This window comes from Passer montanus, unplaced genomic scaffold (assembly GCF_014805655.1).
Source record: "Passer montanus isolate IOZ18808 unplaced genomic scaffold, ASM1480565v1 scaffold96, whole genome shotgun sequence".
Taxonomy (NCBI): Eukaryota; Metazoa; Chordata; class Aves; order Passeriformes; family Passeridae; genus Passer; species Passer montanus.
The window spans coordinates 1,539,700-1,561,433 of record NW_024375034.1 but is presented as its reverse complement, the minus strand read 5'-3'; the positions used below and the strand labels follow the sequence as shown (position 1 = coordinate 1,561,433).

Genomic DNA, 21,734 nt, shown 5'->3' with positions numbered 1-21,734 from the left:
TCACATCTCCCTGCAAGTCTTGTTTTGCTCACACTGTTATACTATAATGATCACAGCACAGGCATTCTAATTTAAGAATAAGCACTGTTTACTGAGAAAGGGCAAAAGGCTAGTTAATTCCTATTTATTAACTTCTTCCTAAAGAGCTTAATGACCTACTGATGTTATTACAGGAAATATTATATATTCATGTGAAAACTCACAAGTTTAAGATTGCTCATCACTAAAATCAACCAAAGTCTTCAACAAAACAAAATATTTCATTCTTTACTTACTGTTTGTTAATGTTTCCCACAAACTCTTTTGTTTTCCAAAAAGCAACTGAATGACTGGAGGTGTAATCTTGAAAAAAGTCCTCCAAAAACCCCTCACATGTCCTCTTAACCACTCAAGCCATTCCTTTCCTGTGTTCATGACCAGCACACTGCCCATCCATCACAGTTTACACTCCTGCCTGAAGGCTGAATTTTCCAACACCAGCATTGACACCATGTATGACTTCATAATTACACTATAACCTTGCTAATTTTCCCAGCATTCTGTGACAGCCAAAGTCTACTAATATATCACAGGGACACATGACAAGCAAAATATCTTAATTACTCACCCACTTACCCCTCAAACCAGGACAGAAATGCATTACAAGGTTCAGTGCTTCCCTACATCAGTGAGAGGAAATCACCTGCTCAGTTCTGTGTGCAAATCTGCTTCCTCCCCAAAGTAACAAATCCACTACGTAGCTAGGTCAGTCTCTCAGGACCCTAATTCCTTAATGCCAGAAGAAAGCAAACCTAACTGCAGTGACAGTGGCAGCAGCCTGCAGAAGCTGGCACCATGAACTCAGCCTTTATGAGTTATTCCCACTGAAATCCAGCAGTACCCCCCATACTTGCCAAGGGTAATACTGGCACTCTATCCCTAGCATGGTGTACTAATAAGAAAACACTGCATTTTCATGGGCACTTCTGTTCATGTCCGTAATTATACTGAGAGATGGAAAACAGAAAAACACTCAGGGAAAGGACTGCATGTGGCTTACAGCACTAGTAAAAAGTCAGGAAGGGTCACTCAGCTTTTCCAGAACTTAACGGGAAGTAAAAGATGCAAAAAGAGAGAGAGAGAGAGAAAGAGAAAGAGAGAGAAATAGATAGATAGATAGATAGATAGATAGATAGATAGATAGATAGATAAAAATGGAATGTGAAATAAAAAACATTTCTGCATCTCTTGGAAGTATTTTAAACTTTTTTTTTTTTAAGTTGCTACTGTCAGGTTCTGGACATCTTTAGACATCAAACAAAAAACTTATCTTTTCTTTCATACCATACTAAATGAAAGGAAGAAAATATCTTCCTATGATGTGAGACATTCTCTCCAAAGCTGTGGGACTGAGCTGGTATTGGAAAAAGTCTAAACATATTCCATCTTACTGTTGTTGTTTCTTATGTGATTATTTCCAACAGCTGTAGAAATGGCAAGGTACTGCTAACAGGTAACATATACATTATTCTAGCTGAGCACATCCTCCTGGTGTTTGATTTTCATGGCAAATCCCATGTTGTGCTGTTGGCTCTTACATGTGCCCTTTATGGTCAGGAACAACTTACTGAAAGTTTGAATGCCAGTTCTTTACCTACAGCAGTGTGTACAGCAGTTAGCACTGTAGAATTCATGGTTCTGATTTTTTGGGCATTCTAATTTTCCAGTTCCCTAAAGGCTGCAAAACTCACAAATAGACTCCAAACTAATGTAATGAGATTATCATCCACTTCCTGGTTCAGCTGTGAGTCAGGGGAGAAAAGGTGCCCCAAACACCAAGGTACAAGCCAGGGTCCCCAGTGAAAGCTGGGCATCCCAGGTGCCCTGGTGGCTGCTCCCTGTGCTGCCCTCGGGATCACCAGCAGCTCTAGGTGGAGGAGCTGGGAACACTGAACACCTAGGGGAGGTAATAAGCAATAGTAATACATTAGCAATACAAATCCACTGAAAACACAACCATCAGAAATGGATTCCTTGTTCCAAAAATACAGACTTCGTAATGTATATTCTAGCATACACACTGTCTTGTTTGATTTAATTTGTTCAAATGCATTATTGAGCATTGCAGAAGCATCTATTTGGTCTGTGGTGAGTTGTGCAAAGGCTGCAGGTGATAAAAGTAGAGAGAGGGAACACAGTTTACAAAAAGCAGACTGGAGTCAAACAGAAAAACACTTCAGACTTCATGTTAATTAGTGTGCTGTAATTCTTTTTTTTTTCAGTCTCTTATAGATTATCCTGTTTATTTTAAAACAGACTGTAGCAAAGGTTTTCAAACCTGCAAAAGGGAATTTAAACACCCAAATCTCACCCATTTGTTGCACCAGTCTAACACTTAACCTTTGTTATGAAACATTCTCTCCTTTCCATTTCTCCCCAGAACTGGACATTTGAACAAGACTCAAGGGTCACAAAGTGCTGTGGCCATCTTCATGAAGCTACTCTAAAGAATTACCTCCCCAGAGATTTTGACAAATCCTCTTGCAAGGGAAAGGGAGCAGTTGTACCTCCATGAGGCGCAGATGGGAGGGCTGCATGTTGAAAAAGGGTGTTGTTACCTGGGGAACTGCCTTCTGACCTACTGCAAAAAGGACTGGCACTAATTCCTGGCACACTGGAATTCAGTTACAGTGAACTCACCTCAGAAAATAAGCAACTATTTTTCACTTTTAAAAACAGCTACAGATTCTCAAATCTGGGTTTTTTTAGCCAGAAGAGTTTATTCCCCACATTTCTCACTAATAACCATCATAGTAATCTTATACAAAAATACTTAGTCAAAGTATGAGAAAAGGATCATCTTTTCCTCTTCAAAAAAAGAGTAACATCAAATAACCATTCCAGCACATCAGAGTTTTGTTAGGAATGCACTATTTCTTGTAATCTGACTCTCTCAGTTGGCAGCATTAGCCTTGCAGCCATCTGTGATATGAGTCATATCCTCAGAGCAGTCGGCTTCATCCTGCCCTGCTCCAGTGCACCCAGCCTCTGTGAAACACCCTGAGCCACCCAGACACATCCACTGTGCACATCACAGCCATTTCCAGTTGGGACATTCATCCCATGTGCTCCCAGGGCTGTGACTCACAGTGTGATACCCTCACCATCCTCCTTCCAAAACAGGATCTCTCCAGGCAGGGATGGAAACCCATCTCTGACACTCCTCCTAAGCCATCTCTGGAATTCCTCCTAAGGCTACTTGTACCTAGCTCAAACAGGCTCTCTGCTTTGGAGACTAAATGTTTAGTTGTCTCTACTTCAATTTATCCTCAACAACAGTTCCCAGGTTACACAACTGATACAAAATGCAGGCCTGCAGCAAAACCCAGCAATATTATGACATGAGTTCAGAAGCTCCAATTACCAGACAGAAACTCATCCTTCATTAAAGAACAGATTTACTCCAAGCACACTGGACAACACCTTCTATCCATCCCTGCTGCTGCTGGCAGCACAAACAAGAGTTTCATTTTCTAGTGAGCAAGCAACAAGCACAGAAGGTATGAGGGAAAATATTCCACATGGGAATCCTGAGCACTGAGTCAGGCTGAGCAGAAAGCAGCAACACTGCAGGGAAAAGGGGCTGTGAGGGCGGTGCAGCTGCCTCAGTTTGCAGGTACTGAAGCCCAGCAGTTTCCATGGAGGTCTGCTTTTATGAAAGTTTAGTAAAGCGCAGGAACTTAGGCAGCTCTGCACAATTCCTTGTGATCCAAAACATAGCTTGTCTGTAGCCATAGCACATAATGCTATGTGCAAAAGCAGTAAGAAAAGGATTTGAAATCGTAGCATAATGGATTGCACTGTCAAATCTAAAAGCATGCTGGATTTGGACTGTATCAGTATCATAAATTAAAAACATCTATATATCAGTAATGTTAATAGAAAGCATTTTTCCAAAGCTATGGAACTACTGATATGTATGCTTTGGCTTCATGTATAAACTGACATGGCAAATTCTAAATTTAACCAAGCCAATTTCTTTTAAAGCCTCATCACACTAATTACATCCATCAAGTGTGTAAAATACATTTTGTCAGCTAAGAACAGAAGACTTAAATTAAATGTAAATCCTTACTCAGCACTTTAAGCTGTTAATGGCTCTAAGTCGTTAATGAGATGATGAAAAGAAAATGCTCCTGCAGACTCTGTAGTGAGAATTTATTACAAGTACTCATTACTTCCGCCCAGTGCATATTCTGTAAGTGTCCCACATTTATGACAACACCCCAGTATCAACAGAGAAAGATACCAAAATAATCTTGCTTGCAAATGTGATTGTGTACATAAGTGGGGCTTGACAGGCACCTCCAAGAGAGATGGGTGCCCTCCTTTCCTAAGCCAGAGGCTTCCAGAAGAGGAGCACCCCCTATCCTGGAGCAGGGCATACTGTCAGAATGGTACCTTAGCTTAACTTCCTGGCATTTTAATTCATCAAACAGTAGGAACACTAATGGCTGCACAGCATGCCTGGGCTTATGTATTTTTATAATGAATTTTGATAGATCCCCTATTAGAACTAGCTCAGAAGAGCACTGGAAAGAGATTTCCAGAACTAAGGATGTACTACAGCAGGATGGGGGAGAAGGTGAGAGTTAAAGCAATATATCCCTGTTATCCAAAACTCATAAATTTAATTTCAATTTAGTAACATCGGGATTTAGGAATTTTCATTCTTTTCACAGATTACAGGGTTTCCTGTCTCTGCCTATAACCTTAAGGAGAGTTATTAAGGGAAATTCCCAGTTGCAGAACACCCTTAGATCAGGTTTGGTTCTCACTGAAAGGAAAAATATCATTATTTGATTTCTTTCTTAGATTTCTCTCTCCCAGTCTAGATCCTTTCTTTCCTTCAGTCTGAGCTCCTCTCCTCTCTTGATTAGCTATTTCACAGAAAGAAAAAGAAAATGCAAGAGCTACATTTAAATGTACCAAATGCCCTCGAATTTCTACCAAGTTGTACCCCTGTAAAGCCTTGTTTACAACTTCAGCTCCAGCAGCAAGTGAGCTTCCAGGAACAAAGAAATGTTAGAGACATTTTCACAATAGTTTTAAATTGCTTCCCCCAGTAGAGAAGACTCATTGATCAAGTAAATAAAGTGAGGTACAGGAAAGTGATTCATGCTCAAACACAATGAAAAAAAATAAAGCAGTCAGGAATATTTGTACCCTCTGCAGGAACCCTATCCCATCGACTTTTAGTGGAAATTAACATAATGTTTAAAAATTATTATGCATGAGAAAACAAAAGCTATCTCAAATGATAGCCCTGCTGTAACAGGATGCTGATTAGCTACAGAGAATTGAATTTTTGGTATCAGTGCTTTATTGGGTCACTATATGGATATGACAGTCAAGACACCTCCTTACACTGCAAAAAGGAAGCAGATTTGCCTAAGATTAATTCCACACTAGCTTAATTATTAATTAATCTCTCCCAAATGGATTTTTTAAAATGTACTTGAAAAGGCCTATGCAAATAGAAGTGCTCTGTGTATGGATGGGAGAGCTTTGCAGGCAGGCAGGGATGCTGCAGTGTACAGGCAGCACTCCTTGGGCTGATGGGTTCATTAAAATGCAGGGTTGTAACAGCTCTTAGAGCTGCAGCTGGATAACCCATGATCCCTTTCCTCAGTTCCACAGAACACTTCGTGTCTATTTAAGAGGGCTGTTTCACGATTTAATCAAAGATTTACAATCTACACCCTGGAACAAGGAGTCTTCCCCTTTTTGAAAGGTTTCAAATAAAACACTTCTTTGTAGAGTTTTTTTCTGAATATCTGTAGCCTATTCCCCTTACCTGCACCTTCTTACAATTTAATACCTATTTTATACAATTTAATGCTTCTTCTTCCACTTCTCTGCATCCCCAACACAAAGAAAACACAGAGACTGTCTCATGTTCTTTCCATCATAAATCGGTATGTCCAATTTCACTGAACGAATTAACAGCTTTGAAGAGCAAGAGTAAGCAGGGAAGTGCAGGAGCTGATGGAAACCTGTGCCAGGCAGTAGATGGAGCAGGACCTGCTGTGCAGCATTTGCTAACACACTGCAGTGGTGCTGCATGCTAGTGCCAGTGAGAGAAAGAGGGGGTTTGCAAATCTGTCAAGATGTATGGGCATTAAACTGTTTGGAAAACAGCTTGGAAGAAAGGAATGCCTCAAAGTCAACCAGTCAAAATTACTTGAAAACACAGCTCCTCCCTATTTCTGTTACACTTCATAAAACTTGCTGTGATAATTACAAAGCTCATTCAGCCAATAATGGCAAAACATGTGGACAGACACCTGAAACTTAATCACCTTCAGTTCAGTTTCAGCTCTGACTGTGTCTGAGTCAGTTCCTTACCACTTTGGAGCAGCTGGTCATTCCCCCAGATAATTTCTGGCATCTGAAATAGAGGATCATCTAAAATGATCCTCTGTTTCAAGGTAAGGTTGGATAGGGCTGTGAGCAACTGGGCTCAGTGAAAGGTTTCCTTCCACCACCCATGGCAGGGGGGTGGAAGGAAATGGCCTTCTATAGAGGCCTTTCCAACCCAACCCATTCTGTGATTCTCTGATTCATACCCTAACTCAAAACCTCTAGTCAAATACCTTCACTAGGTTGGCCTGTGCTTCTTTTCCAGGCAGTACTGGAAGTCTCCAGTAAGCTGGTAACTCCTGCATCCTTCTGAAAAAGGTTACACCTTAGGTCTGATCAGCTTTACATTTACCTTCCCAGTGAGCCTCCTCCCAAAATACTGAAAAGAAGGTATTGTCTAAAGCCATATTTTTCTTTCCAATGGGCAAATTCATTAGAGCTCCTCTTGTAAAAGGCAGCTGGCAAAATCATACTGAAAGGGAGTTGAGGGCAGCCTAATGACCTCAGCAAACACCTTTACACTCTTTGTATGCCCCTGAAGCAACACAGGTCAGGGAAGAATCATGGCACATGCCCCTTCTGCTACTTTCATTCTGTTCAAGAGTGTGTAATGGACACAGCAGTGCTTGTCCCAAGGTCTCCAAGAGCAGCTTTCCCAGGACAACTGTCAGTGCAGGTGTGTTATTTTTTAGCAAGTGTTGTTTTGCTTGACAGTACTAGCACTGACTGCAAGAACCACAATGCATAACTGCCTTATGCCTTCTTGTTCTGTTAGTGTTCCACACATCAAAGCTTGCAGAGCCTGTGGGAAAGAAGCCAGTGACCATTAACCTTCACTTTATTTTATGCTTTTATAATTTCAGGAGTTTAGTTTCAGGCTTGCAGCCTTCAGGGCTGCGAAGTTGAGACTGGAGTGAAATACAGCAAAGCAGCAAATGTTTAGCATAAGTTAAAAGAGCTTTTCCTGAGTCCCCATGTCATTTCTCCCAGCTCTATTGCAACATTTATTTCAAGGGATTTAACAATTTGTTTCTCGACTTGAAGTAAATGCACCAGAGATGCTTTCTGCTTTTGTAACAAAGAAATACCTCCTGGATTGTTAGTGGCCAGTTCACTAAGTTCCCAAGAAGTCACACTGACTAGGCAACACCTGACTGTCTTTCAAACCCTGAATTTCTTGTCAATGGACAAGATGAATCAAGGCTGGAGGGATGGCCAGGACAGCACATTCATATCTTTGTTTCTACCACCCACATGAACCCAGCAGAAAACCCTATTGCTATTAAAAAGCAGAAAATCCCTCTTGTACCTTCATGCTCCTCTGTTCTTTGACTCAGATTGGTCCACTGAAACTCAAGACAAAAGCTGAAACTCAAGACAAAAACACCTACCAAAGGATAAGGGTGCCACAAAATCCTAAGACAAAGCTTAGTGAGAACTCACTTTGAGGGTATGGTTACCATAAAGTCATGAGGGTGTTTCAGAAAGTTTACCCTTCATACATCACCCATACAGCAGAGCACTCCCAAAGGTGAGTTGAATTCCACAGACTCCCATATGCTGCAGTTTGTAAATCACCAGCATGAAAGTAGGACAGTAGTGTCATGCTGACAAGAGGCCTTAGCATTTAAGAATTTTCTCACTAAATAAGCTTCACATGTGGAGACTGCAACAAATCCACTCCCCCAGCATCAGCTTTGCAGCACAGCCTTCCCTTGCCAGCACAGAGCAGCTGAGAGTGCCCTTGCACAGCACCAGGGCCTGGCTGCAGGAGGGGACACAACTGCTCCTGCACCAAGAGCTGCACTTCACCTGCACCCTCACAGACGTGCATTAAACCAAGCAGACATGCAGCATTATTCCTGTTAAAACTGGGGTCCCGTGTTCAACTTACAGAATCATTTTGTTTAAGATTTATAAAACATAAAGACTGTACAAGGTGCAAGGTAAGGCAGCAGTGAAGGGAAGGATGGTATCATCATAAACAGCCCTTTTTGCGTTCTCTTTATCAAAGGCTTGACTGATTAAATAAGAGCCATTGGTTCCTGTAACACAGTAAACTGCACCAGAGAGCCAGCAGACCACTCTGCAGTGGAAGGAAGGTGGCACCACTGATTCTTTACATCTCTTACAAACCAGGGTTGGGGAGTTCAGACCATCTTGACCTGCAGGTGAAAAACAGATAATAATACACTTCGTGTCTTCTCCCAGATTCTCCTCAGGGAAAAGAGCCTTGAGCCAACACAGTGTCAGAAGTGTTGGGTTTTTCTGAGTGTTGCAAGCTGCTGGCTCCCAGCAGTGAATTCTGTGAGCCTTGTACTCCACTGGCATTCCCTGCTTCCTGCTCCAGGGGGAAGGCCTGGCACAGGATGCAGTGTTCCCACATGTGCTGCTGCTCAGGCAGGGCACAGCCCAACACTTCCTCCCAAACCAAAGGAGGCCAAAAACCACCAAGTTATTTTCACTTTTCCAAGTCAAGCCAGTCCCCAGTGAGCCAAATATCTGTGGTGAACTTTGCTAACCTTCAATTTGTTTATGTTCTCGGAACTTAGTACGTAGGGCCATAAAGATTTCGTCCAGATTATATCCTCTATAGGAACTCTACATCTCTTTTCTTTCATTGCTTTGCTTGGTGAATGCAGAAATCAAAGCCATCAACATGGAAAGTATTTTCCTTATTTGGAGTTTCAGTATTAAATATGGAAAAAAATTAATTTTCCAGTAATTCCAAACTGGAAATAAACAGCTCATCAAGTCAGTTATCTATCAGTTAATAAATTAAAGATTATAACATTTCTCCTCAACTGCTTCAACAATAGAATTAAATAGTTCTAATTAGAAATAAATATCACTCCTTGAAGTATCTCAACATCAAAAATGTTGAAGCACCTTTCATTAGAGAGTCTGGAAACACTTTGGAAGACATTATCAATGCCATTTCTACAGAAATGGGGTTCTTTTCAGGCCATGGCAGCACTGGGAGCAGATGCTCAGCCTCCCATAGCCATTATTTTAGTTTTAGATTGTTTTCTTACTCACAAAGAAAGTGGAAGCTGGGTGGGAGACATGAGTCATGTAAAGTGAGAGCACAGCATCCCATGCAGCAGCAAGGGAGCAACCCAGACACATCCACCCAAATTTAGAAAGGTACAGAATTTCCTAAACTAAAATATAACCTTAATCCCATAACTGCACACTTCCACAAATGTTGCTTGAAACCTATAGCCTGTCAAGCCATAAAATACAATTACTCAGTGCTTATAATCACCATACAGCCTGTTGTGGTTTGGCAGGCTCTCCTCCTCCAGTGTCAAATATCAAACAGATGATGGTGGCCTAGAGAACTTTGGGGAAACATAATGCCTGAGAGCAGAGCAACACTGCATGGAAAAGCACTGTATCACCTCCAACAAAATACACAAGCCAGAACTCTCACAAGATTCATACCAGCAATCATCACCACCAGAATAAACAGAGGGTTTCATTTTACTAGTTTTAAAATACTTATTCCACTTGGCAAATTATGGCTGTTTTTTCTAAAGTGGCTCCTAATCTGATTGCTCAGAGATTTATGTACAGTCACAAGGTTGGGAAATTATTATTGGGAATGTCTATTCAGATAAGAACTTGCTGAAAATTGAGATAGGGACTAAAATCAGATTTTATACTTCTCATTTAACAATCTATTATTAATAAGCTTTTTAACTGATGTCAGTAGAAATAATAACTTCATATTCACAGTGCCAGACAAAATTCAGTTCCATTGCTTAACCATATTTGTCCTTCCCAAGATGACTTAGCAAAAGCATACTGATGCTGTGGTATTCATTCAAAAAGACTCCAGTCTTAAAAACAACCCACTTTTATCCCAGTGTTTGTATCAGCACCAGCACGTAGCACTGACCACACCTGTCCATGACAAACTGATGAAATCCAGCTGAATTGAAAATAAGCAGTGACTCACCTGGTAATGACCACATCACCACTACACTCCAGCACCAATAGCACATGTGGAATGAAAGATGTGTCCAAAACTGGACTACACCTAGGAATGTGCTACCCCACATCCTCCACAGCAGCAGCAGCTCAGGGGAGCTCTCCTACATTCCCAGATGGGGTCAAACTGCCAAAGGCTGCTTTTCCTCAGGATGGGGAGGTATAAACTGTGTTTAACAGGTTAAAAATTCTGATCCAACTTCTGGTGACCCCACTAGCATCACAAAGGATGAGAGGTGGCCCTGGAGAAACAAAGAATCAAACCAGAACAGATGCCAACAGGAAAATTGTCTTCATTCCACTGTGCCTCTGTTTCAAAAGCTCAGATCATGATGATACACATTACAATAACCTACCTTAACTGCAAGGATGTATTTGCATCAACACACCTCACACAGGAAGGAATTCATACGCAGGGCATTGAACTCTTTGTGCTTTCTCCTGAACCAAGGATATCACAATCACACTAGGAAATGTGATATTAGATATGCCTAGCAGGCTTTCTGACTTGGTGCAACCTGTGCATAATAAGTAGAAACAAACACATATCAAAAAAAAAAAAACCACAGAAGAAAAAATACAGCTTATGATAGTTAGAAAATTATGTCTTAGCCCTTAACCTACCCATGCAGGAATGTGGATCACCTATTATACTTCAAATAACACACTTCTAAGTGTTCTCATTTTACACTTAGAAATGAAATCTTTTTATACAGAAGTTCCACTAAAACCTTACCATCACTGAGGTCTGGCAGCAAGTTCTACAGATGAGTTATGGACTGTGAATAAAAATATTTTAATAAGCCATTTTAAAATCAATTCCCTGTCCCTTGAATCAATTGCTCCTGAACATTTTCCTCAGCAAACTCCAAACCATTTCTGTTTCAACTAATCTTCCTTGGTAATAGGTAATTAGAATTGACCACAAACTCAAGAATAAAAGGCAAAATATTTACACAAAGGCATTATTAATGTACTCTTAACAAGCCTTTTGAACTGTGTCCAGAAGGACACAACATAGTCTTTTTTCACTGGTAACACTTTGTTAAATACTAACAGCAGAGGCCTGTCATTAAAATAATTCCCTACCATTGCCAACAGGCAATACCTCATATTTGTGAATTGATTCTGCTTGGTAAACTCGTGCTCATTCACGTAGCTTTGCAGAGTTCTGGAACGTCCTGCTTATATTCCTAGACCTGACTGACCCAAACAATTTATATTACCTGCACATTTTGCCATTTTCCCTTTCCCAGAGACTTCAACGTGCAGCACATGAATCTAACCTGAATACCTGAGGGCTCCCTGCTGTTAACCTTTTGCCATGTGGAAAATTGACACCTCATTCCTCCTCTGTTTTCTGTCTCCAGACAGTTCCTACCACAGAAGAGTAGCTCTCCTTTCACTTCAGCAATGTTTAGCTTCCCAAATAGCCTCTTATGATGAATGCTAGCAAAGGCTGTCTGAGCCCAATAAATTCTGTCAATGTGCTCTTCCTTACCCTGGCAGACAGCACTGATGAGCTGTTGTGGTAGAGCTGCCCTAGAAAGAAAACATTCTCTGGGCTGGTGCTACTTGAAAGCACCTAAGACAGCAGTAGTTACCTCCCCCATTTTCCCCAGCCCCTTAAATAACATTTAGGAGACTGATAAAGTGCAGCTTAGTGCAGTAGCTCAGGTATCTGCTGTACCATCTCCCAGGGAACACACCTGGACTCCCCACAGCAGTTCAGAATTTCTCTTCATGCTGAGTTCAGGGGTGCCTGTAATGCTATCCTTCATTTAGCTGTTTTCTGATTTAACTGTGCTTAGTGCTAGTTTATAACAGGACATGCTTCAATTACCTAGCCATACTCCAAAGCACTAAGGCTCTGTAGGGTGTAAAGATCCAGCTGCTCTCTTCAGCCACATGCACTGGACTAAACCTCGTGGGCTTTATCTCAGAGCTGTCACTGCACAGGCAGAGCGCAGTCAGCACTTCTTTCACCTGCCCCTCAGAAAACAGTGAGATGAATATGAAAATTTAGCGTTATCATGCTAAAAACTATCCTTCAGTAATGGGTGTAGAATCAAATTTCATTAGGGCTTGTTGTTGTACAATGCAGAAGTGTGTAAATTGCACAAAATAAAAATTATTTGTTTGTGGTTGGCAAATGGAAGTGCATGTAATACTAGACACAAACAGCATACAAGTTTACAAGCATAGCAAATGGTCAGATAAAGGCAGTGTTACTTCAAGTAATTTTTGTTATTCTAATAATTCATGCATGATTGCCTCCAGAGTATACCAAAAAGAGAAGAAAAATAACATACAAAATATTTGGTTATAAAACACATATTAAATCTGTCACATTTTTTGTTTATCTTATTAAAACACCATCTTATGGCAACTAATACTGTCTAATCTGAGCTATTTTTCCCTAAAAAGAAAAATGGCCTCTTTATCCCACAAATAAATGCACCACAGGTGAACATACATTAAGTAAACACTTAATAAATTCTTAGACACCCTACACATATAAACCCAGGAGCCACTGCTTATTAACCACAATAATTAAATGCCATTAAATGGTATCCCCAGATATTGTCCTGGCACGACAGACCAAACAGAACTTCTTTGGACTGCTGCTCCACATAAAAAGAGCCTGTGAGCCTGTGTGCTCACACAGTAGCTGGGTACCAAACCCTGGGCTGGGCACTGTCCCTGCTGTTCCAGAAGTGTGGTACTGGCATGGGGGCTGAGGGGGAGAAGGACTGGCAGACACTCTGACCTTCTTAAAGGTCAAGGTGACTGCCAGTCCTTTACCTTTCTTCCCTAAATTATGAAGTTCTACTGTCAGCCACTCATACAAATCCACAAAGGAGACACAGTATCATGCTAGTGGCAAGAGTACTCCTGCTTCATTCCATCAAGCTGAATGAGGTGATGGATGTTCTTGAGGTAAAATTTAGATGACTACTTCATTAGGGGTTTTTTAAAAATATTCACGTCTCCATTAGCAATTTCCCCTTAGGTGGCTAAAACAGGTGTTTAGAAGTCTAGCTCTGGTTTGAACATTGTCCATATATGTTTTCCCTTCACAGTTCCATGTAGTGTTCATTTTTAATGTACTTCATGATCTGTAGATGTATATTTGGAAAAGGCATATTCTTCCAGCATACCAAACATTACATCATACCTGTTGAGAGAAGCTTCAGAAAATTGCCTGATGTGCAAAGGCAGAAGTACAGCAATTTTCACAGTAATAAAATGCAGGCCTTTATTTACAATGAAATAGAGCAATATCTATCTTGCAGGTACTATCAGAGCAGGGGTTATTTTTGCTTTCTGTAATAAACTTAAGCAAACAAAATTTAAATGAAAAACCATTTGCAACTAGGTTACAGGAATTTTAACATAATATGGAATATTGTGAGTTCATTGCCTGCTATTATCAGATCAGGATTAGGTGTATTTGTGCTAAGGCTGTCCTTACAGCCCTGTGGAAGGTTTAATATTCTTTCATTTCTGTAATAAATCAGCTGTTCTCTCCTTGCACATAAAATGTTATATACTTGTAAAACAGCATCTGGTGGAGAGAGAAAGGAGGGGATGTGATTGACATAGGAGTCCAAAATCTGCTGTTGCTCAAAATCCCATTTTAATACACAGCTTTAGGCAAAAGCAAGACTGAAGATTTGCTTGCATTATTCTCTCCATGATACATTATTGACAGTAACAGCTACCATTATTTGGGGAAGTGATTTGGACAAGCTTCCAGAGCAAAGAAGCATGGAAAAATATTTTACCCTAATTGTTTGGGGCTTATCCTTCACTAGCCAGTGAAGCATTCTTTTTCCTCACAAAAAATACTGTTGTTCCCACTTGTCCTTGCATCACTTGCCTTGTATTTCTACAGTGAAACCAAAACAGTACCAAAAATGTATCAAATGCTGTCAACAAACAGCATTTCTCACAAGGGTCAGGGCAAGTCTTTCTGAGGTTCAGGGCAAGTCTTCAGCCTCTGTGTCTGCAGCTAAGCTCAAGATCCATCACAAGAAAATATTAACTGATACTGACTCAAGGACAGATTTAAGCCGCCGAGTGAAGCAAAATTCATTGGAGTCACCTGCTCCCCATAACATAAATCCACAATAAAGCACAGACACTCACCAGTCTGACTGCAAAATTATCTGAGTATTAACACTTGCAAAACAAGTGAGAGAGAGACAAAAAAAAACTTGCAAAACAGAGAAAGAGACACCCATGGGGAGACTGTATGTCCTCTTTTCCCCATCTGTCTGCAGGCCCATGGGTAGAAAATGCACTGGCCAAAGTCAAAGGTGAAGCTGTGCTTCCCTAAGGAGGCAGAAGACAAAAAAACCCTAACCAAATATGTATGTGTTTATGTGTTTCCATACAAATGCTGAGAAGGTTAAAAAAGGGATGGGTAGACTACAATACCTACCTGTAAGTATGTTTTGAATAATATCAAACACTTGGAGAAAAGAGATAATTATTGGTACTTTAGTATCTAGATAAAGGATTTTAAAAAATGCAGTAACTCATGTCAGTACAGGAATCATGTCAAGAAATTGTATCACAAATATCTTAGAATCATATCAGAGCTTGGTGAAATGTACCAACAAGAAAAACAGAATCTCTTCAAAACTCCAAGAATATGCTCAAATACAGGAAAAATACATTATTAAGGACAATCTAATCTTTTTCATTTGAGAAGAGCAACCCTGTTGTGCCCAGAGAAACTGGAATGATTGCTAGCACAGGAAAACAGCAGTAATGGTAGGGTTTCATTATTTCAGACATGCTGTGTGACAAATCTGATCTGTAGATTGTACTTCAGGGAGTGACAAATAGGGGACCCACTAAAAAAAGCCACCTTGTGATACAGTCACAGCAGTGTCAAGGGCCTTATCAAGAATATTACTACCAAAAGGCAGTCTGTAAGAGAGATCCTGATACAGTAAGATTCAATATCTCAGAAGTAGACAAAAGTTAAAAAAAAAATTCCACTTGGTTTTAAAAATGTGATGTAACTGAAAGTGAAAGCTTGTTAAAATAAACAAAATTTCAAATGTTAAGTACTGGCAAGTATGTGAAGGTTATGTAAGTACAGCATACTAGGAGGTGAGAGTATACCACTCACCTCAAAGAGCCCTGCTGAAAGGCTAACAGCAAACCAGCAACTGGGTTGGAAAGGCAGGTTTGGAGAGGGCATTTCCAACAACACCATCAAAAAAGATCATTACATATGCACGTGACGAAAGGAATATAAACCATGGCAGGTTCACTGTAAAAAACATGGTATGACAGGCCACAAAATACTTAAAGTAGAGAGAATTGCAGCACTACAACAATCTTTAACACACCTTTGTCATTACGTCAGGAGCTGGATGGCTGCCAGAGTCTGTGGGATCAAGCTGGACTACCCACAGAAAACACAGTGACTGTACAAAAACCAGATGGATCCTTTTGCACATTTGGTACAGAAAATCGCTGGGAGGTTTCCATAGATGAAAGAGTGATGCAGCTGAAAATGTGACCAAAAATGAACTGACATTTTATTGCGCAATAAATTGAAATAGTAAACTATAAGAATTCACTAGGACCAGCCATAATTCATCCAGCAATTCAAAAGCAATTCACAGATAAAATAATAACCTAATCACTATAATATACATTCTAATACTTTGGAACCTCACAAGCATCAAAAGCACACAAGATAGCACAAATGGTAGTGCCTTATTAAGAAGCTTTAACCACAAGGACCAGCACAGATAACATCCATCCAATGTGGACTGGTAGGCAGGAGCAACAAAAAAGGACCTAATAATAAGGAAATGGACAAGTACTGTGTCAATTATACTGGACAAAGGGTTAGGGAGATTTTTTAAAAGAAAATGTATGCCTCATGAAGCTATTGAAACTTTATGTAGGACTCTAATAACAGCTGGGAGAGCTTTACAACTAGTTCTTAATTAAAAGATCTAGAAACCTATTAAAATTATATCTGTGGAGAGACTGACTTATAAAATGTAAAATCAAAATTGGCACACACAGAGAATAAAATCCAGCTTTCTGGACTCTCAATCCCACCTGTCCCACCTGGCATTTTCAGAGGTTAACAGAACTGGGCACCAATGGGTAATTCTTTAAATACTGGAATTGAACATTTTCTGATGTGGTTCTGTGACAGAGTGAGCTCCAGCCATTCCACTAAAAACTTCCTCCAAGTCACTTTGTTATTTCAAGGTAAAATTGATTCCTGGAGTGGTGTCACTTTTCTGCTTGAACACTGTAATTACACAAATCCAAGTTTAATAATCCAAGCTATCAAGTTTAAAATAGACACATTGTTTTTCTTTTGCCGTTGCTGTTTCCCTACCTTCAAAACCCCTCCAGCCCTGATTTACCCCAGTCCCAGGTATTCCACAGCTAACACCATGACAGGCACCTCACACAATGATACTTCTAAAGTCTACAGCATGAAAGAAAGTCTCCAGGCAGGGAAGGTCTGTAATCTCTCCTTTTTCCCAAGTAAAGGGAAGCCTGTATGAGAGTTGTACCCCAAGGAAGGCTGAAGCAGGAGCTCACCAAAGGAGGAAGGAGATGGGTGGGGGACCCTGTGTTACAAAGCCCCCTTGGAAGCTCTGCTTCTATTTCTCAGTGCCCCTGTCCTCCACAGCCAAGGTGCCTGTGCCCCATCCAGGAGGCAGCTCTGTTCCTTCTCCCTGTAATGTGTCCCCATCAGCCCACACAAGGTCTGCACAGCATGGCCCTGGGAGCTGTGCAGCCCTGGGAGCTCCCATGGCCCTGGGAGCTTTGAAAGCAGAAGTGAAGGGAAGAATAAAGTTAGGAGTGTGGGGAGAGAGCAGGGAGTAAGTGGAGAAGTAGGAAAATGAAGAGGGGAATCCAAGCACTTGTGGAGGCATAAGGGAGTTAGAAGAAGCAGGTGACTGCAGCTGTGCAGTGTCAGCACTGCACTGAGACACAGGCATGGGGCTGCTCTCTGCTTCTCCTTGCAGCAGTTCCTCCTTCAGAAGGGCACTGTGTTCATCAAGATCAGGCACAAAAGCCTTAGAGACTAAAGCCCTGCAGTTTTACAGGTCTAAATAAAAGTGCTTGGTGAGTCTTGCATACTCTTCAAAGGAAAAAGAAATTAAAAATAGATCTTTAAATCTGTGCTAAAAACCAGGAGTGTAGCAAACAAGTCATACACCCACTCTTTCCAAAACCAACCCTTCACAGCCACCATCTCCACTTCCATCACTATTTCCTTGAACAGACCCTTAGGGGAAATGAAACAAACTGATTTAGGCTAGTTTTAAAGCCTACAAGCCGTACTGTGTGCTCAGCCTTGGAGAACGCCTCGTGTCTGTGGGTACCACTGACCCCTGTGTGAGCACATGCCCTGTGTGCAGGCTCTCCATGGCAGCTGGGCTGCCACTGCCTCAGCAGGTGGAGACCCCAGCACTCCTGCTGTTCATCCTGCCCACCCTTCAGCCTTAAACACAGCCCTGGGACAAGAAATCCCTCCACTGCTGGGAGGCTGCTCAGGACACTGAAGGCAGGGCAGGCAGGGCATCCATTTCCTGCCCAGGCACATTGGGCAGCTCATAGTTAAACCTTCTGCTGCAAAGCTTATGAATATTTTTCTATTAACTTCTACCAGACAGTTTTTGAGCAGCTCTACTTACAGACTACCACTGTGACTTCCAGCAGAAACATTAATTTAATATGCTATGCTAGTACTTCTGTTAGAACAGTAAGAGAGCAAAGAAAAAGCTTTATAATGCAGAAGAGATCTGGATTTAGCAATTAAACCTTCATTTGTATTTCATTTAGCAATATGAGAATTCTGCCAACATCTTCAGAAGGCTTTTAATATATCTGCATTAATGCACAGCTCATAAGCCAGCAGTGCTTTCATTTAACTAAGTACTCTAGTGCAGCTTCAGTTGCTGCATCAGCTGGTGCATGGGGAAAACATTCCCTGGGTGTGACTGGTTTGTCCTGTCAGCTTCAGGGAAATACAACAGAAGCAGCTCCAAATCCAGCTTCAGAAGAGCTGGAACACATGACAGTTGCTCCTAATCAGAAGCAGATGATCTTTCAAATATACATTCAGTGACCCAACATTAATGTTCAGAGAAGCAAGAGTAGAACATGAAGCAATTTCTATGTGAAAACAAGAGTCTTTCAAAATACAGGGATGACTGTAACCCACCTATTTTTTATGCTTTAAAAAATATTTGGAATGTAAAAAGGAATGATGCAGTGTTTCCTTTAAAGCAGAAAGGAATATTGACATTAGTGACATCATGATAATAGTCAGCTGCAGAAAGGGCCCCATGTCCAGAGTATCTGAGAAAGCCAACCTATTAAGTTAAAAAAAAAAAATCTGAGGGAGAATTTTGCTCAGAAAGATGCTTGTGAGATCTATATTGCCTCATTATACAAATGTAAATTCAAGGATCCATAAAATGAGAAGATTAGCTCAAGCTATGTGTTCCCTATCAGCAGTGCTATAGAAACCCATCCTGCTGTACAGGAGCTCTGCACATAGACACAACCTGCATTTTCTTGTCACAATTAGGTTTGCCCCAATCATGCAGATCTTCCAGAACAGACTTTTAAAACTGATTCCCAACCCCTCTTCTGTCAGCTTCCCATACATTTATGAGTGATAATGCTTTCCTGGCCTGAGTCACAAACTTATTCTTTTAAAATGTTTTACATCTGTATGCAAGCCAAACTGGCTATCTTCTTCAGCAGTCAGGAAACTTGAGTCTCCCCACATGACTCACTTAGCTAACACTACTAGAATAACACCCTTTTTTAATACATATATTTGGAATTAAACATCAAGACAGAGAAATTATTTTATTGATCATCAATACTGAAAACAATAATACAAATGAAAATTTTATTTATTTGGTGTTAGAATCCACCCTCCCAACATTGCAAGATCAGCAATTACAGTACAGAGCAAATGATTTGTTGTGAAGAGTTTTCCCACATTTAGAGTTAGTCAGGGCTCATGTCTCCTTCCAATGTGTTGTAAGCTGTTATAAAGAAGAAAAAGCTGCAGCCAGCCTGTGATCCCCTTACTTATACTGCTAATGATAACCAGTGGTATTTCCTGAAACTCCTATGAGCACTTGTGTCCACAGGAGCTAAAGACACCATTGTCTGAGTCTGAAAACACAGGAGACTGGGAATAGAATAGAAAAAAATTACCTTTTAGGACAAACCAAGCTCCTGCACATCTGAAGTCTCTCCTCCAGCCTGGAGAACATAGTCTAAGGAAGAGCATTTCAGGGAGGGGAAGCAGCAGCACCTGTGCTGGGGCAGCAGAGACCCCCAGGAGATGTACAGAGCTCTCACTTTAAAAGGTTCCCTCAGGAATTTCTGAGGTCTGTCATGTCCCTGTGAGCACTGCTAATGATTCCCTTCTCCAGAGGGAATCTGTACTTAGTCTGACAAAGCACCAGTGAGGTTTTCATCCCCATTTTGTTCTAGGAAAAGATGAAGACAAATCATTTAGCTATTTTCCCTTTGCCTGGGACACTTGTTTTAGAAATATTTTTTAGAAAATCAGCTCCTAAGCCCTGGATTTGTGTGCCTGTGATAGGCAACTAGAGACACAGACTGTTGGGTGGCACTGGTGTGGTATTTTTTATTAAATGTTCTTTTCAAAGCAGGTAGAGCAATGATTTCAAGTTTATCACCACTGTTCCAACAGAGTCTTAGCTATCCAGTTACCCAATCTCCTTCTCAAATAACTTGGTTTGTTTCATCCAGCTGATGACATTTCAATTTCAGTGTAACGAAAAGTGACCGCATTTCTCTGTGCTTTTGGTTTCCTTCTTTAATGATGTGAGCTTTCAAAAGCAACTGCAGTGCCAAGCTCCTCTCTAAGGCTCCTGATAACCCTTCTGGCTGCAAACTACAGCAGCACTGAGAGCAGGCCCAAAGGAGCAGAAGGGGAGCTGCCAGGGCTCAGCAAGGGAGCAGAGAGGTGGGAAGGAGCAGTGCCAGAGGCCCAGAGCACCAGGGCCAGTTCCAGGCAAAGAGCACTGAGCCTTCAGCCAGACCCTGCTGCTGACAAGACAATCCAAAGTTTATGTACTGTCTCCAAGGCCTTCAGGAAAATTAGCAGAGTAGATAATGAGAGAGAAACTCTTATCAAGGAGGAGAATTTACTGATCATTTCCACTGCAGGCTGCAGCTTCACAGTTACTTCAGACTGACCTAATTACAGACTGTTGAAGACTGTCTGATTTTCTCTCTCCCTTGCTAGACCTGGTACTGAGCACATGGAGCAGGATTTGGGGTTTCACACTGGGATGTGATTCACTCAAAAATTAATTGTTGAACTTTTTCAAATTCTTAACAAGTTACTGCTAGGCTGGATCAGTTTGCTCCTTTGGCTCAGCCCAAGCACCTCAAGGGAACATTAGATTAAATGAGGTATGAAACCCCATCTGGAAAAGAACTCAGCTCCACCTAGAGAGACAGAAGTACCCTGGGTGCTGGGCAGGCCTCCACCTTCACAGCAAGTGCCCAGGTCCTGATGGAGTTGCAGCCTCTGCTGCTTTCCAAGCCCTTCATCCTGCTCAGCTCTTTCCCACAGCACGAGGCTCCAAGGCAGAAGGGCCCCGTGTGCTACCAGACTGCAAAGAAGCAGCTCCACCATAGCAGTGTGCAGTGATGACAGATGTCAGGCTTCCAGGAACATGACACAGCTTAGCAAGATGTCAGGAAAGAACATTTGGCTATCAGTATTCCATAAATAGCCAGTTTGAAAAAAGCTGTTCAAGTTCTAGAAATCCATCACTTTTCTATTTTCAGGAGTTTTTCTCATTGTTTCATATAAATGTTCAGAACAGACTTCATACTTGTAAGATCTAAAATGGATGTCTTTGTGGTTTTGGACTAGAAGACCACATGCTTCACAGATACAAATGGTCAGAAACTAATCTGTGTGATAAATGAAAAGAGGAATCAAATGGTAGCAGCTCCAGTTCTGCAAATCAATTAGTAATCATTCAAAAAATTAATAAGTTATAAGCAGAATTGCCATCTTCACTTGTCTGCAAATAAGCCATTTTTATTTATTATAAGCACCTGGTCAGACAAGCCATCTTTGAATTTTCTCCTTGGTGTTTCTCAGTGACACTAAATAGTTCAAAGAATTGCCTTTTGGCAATTGTCTAGGCCCTTGGCATTGCTTAGCTGCTCAAGGCCACTCCTTTGGGAAGGAATCCCTCCCTGGCAGGGTGGGCAGCCCTGGCACAGGGTGCCCAGAGCAGCTGTGGCTGCCCCTGGATCCC

At 41.2% G+C, this 21,734-nt stretch overlaps 2 protein-coding genes across 7 annotated transcripts in view; one reads left to right on the top strand and one right to left on the bottom strand.

Moving 5' to 3' along the window:
* The window catches only part of CTNNA3 (catenin alpha 3), a 407,897-nt gene that overhangs the window by 231,540 nt on the left and 154,623 nt on the right, over nucleotides 1-21,734 (bottom strand). The window lies entirely within an intron of this gene.
* LRRTM3 (leucine rich repeat transmembrane neuronal 3) overlaps nucleotides 1-21,734 on the top strand; it is a 75,319-nt gene that overhangs the window by 8,075 nt on the left and 45,510 nt on the right. The gene's annotated exons all lie outside the window — the stretch shown is intronic.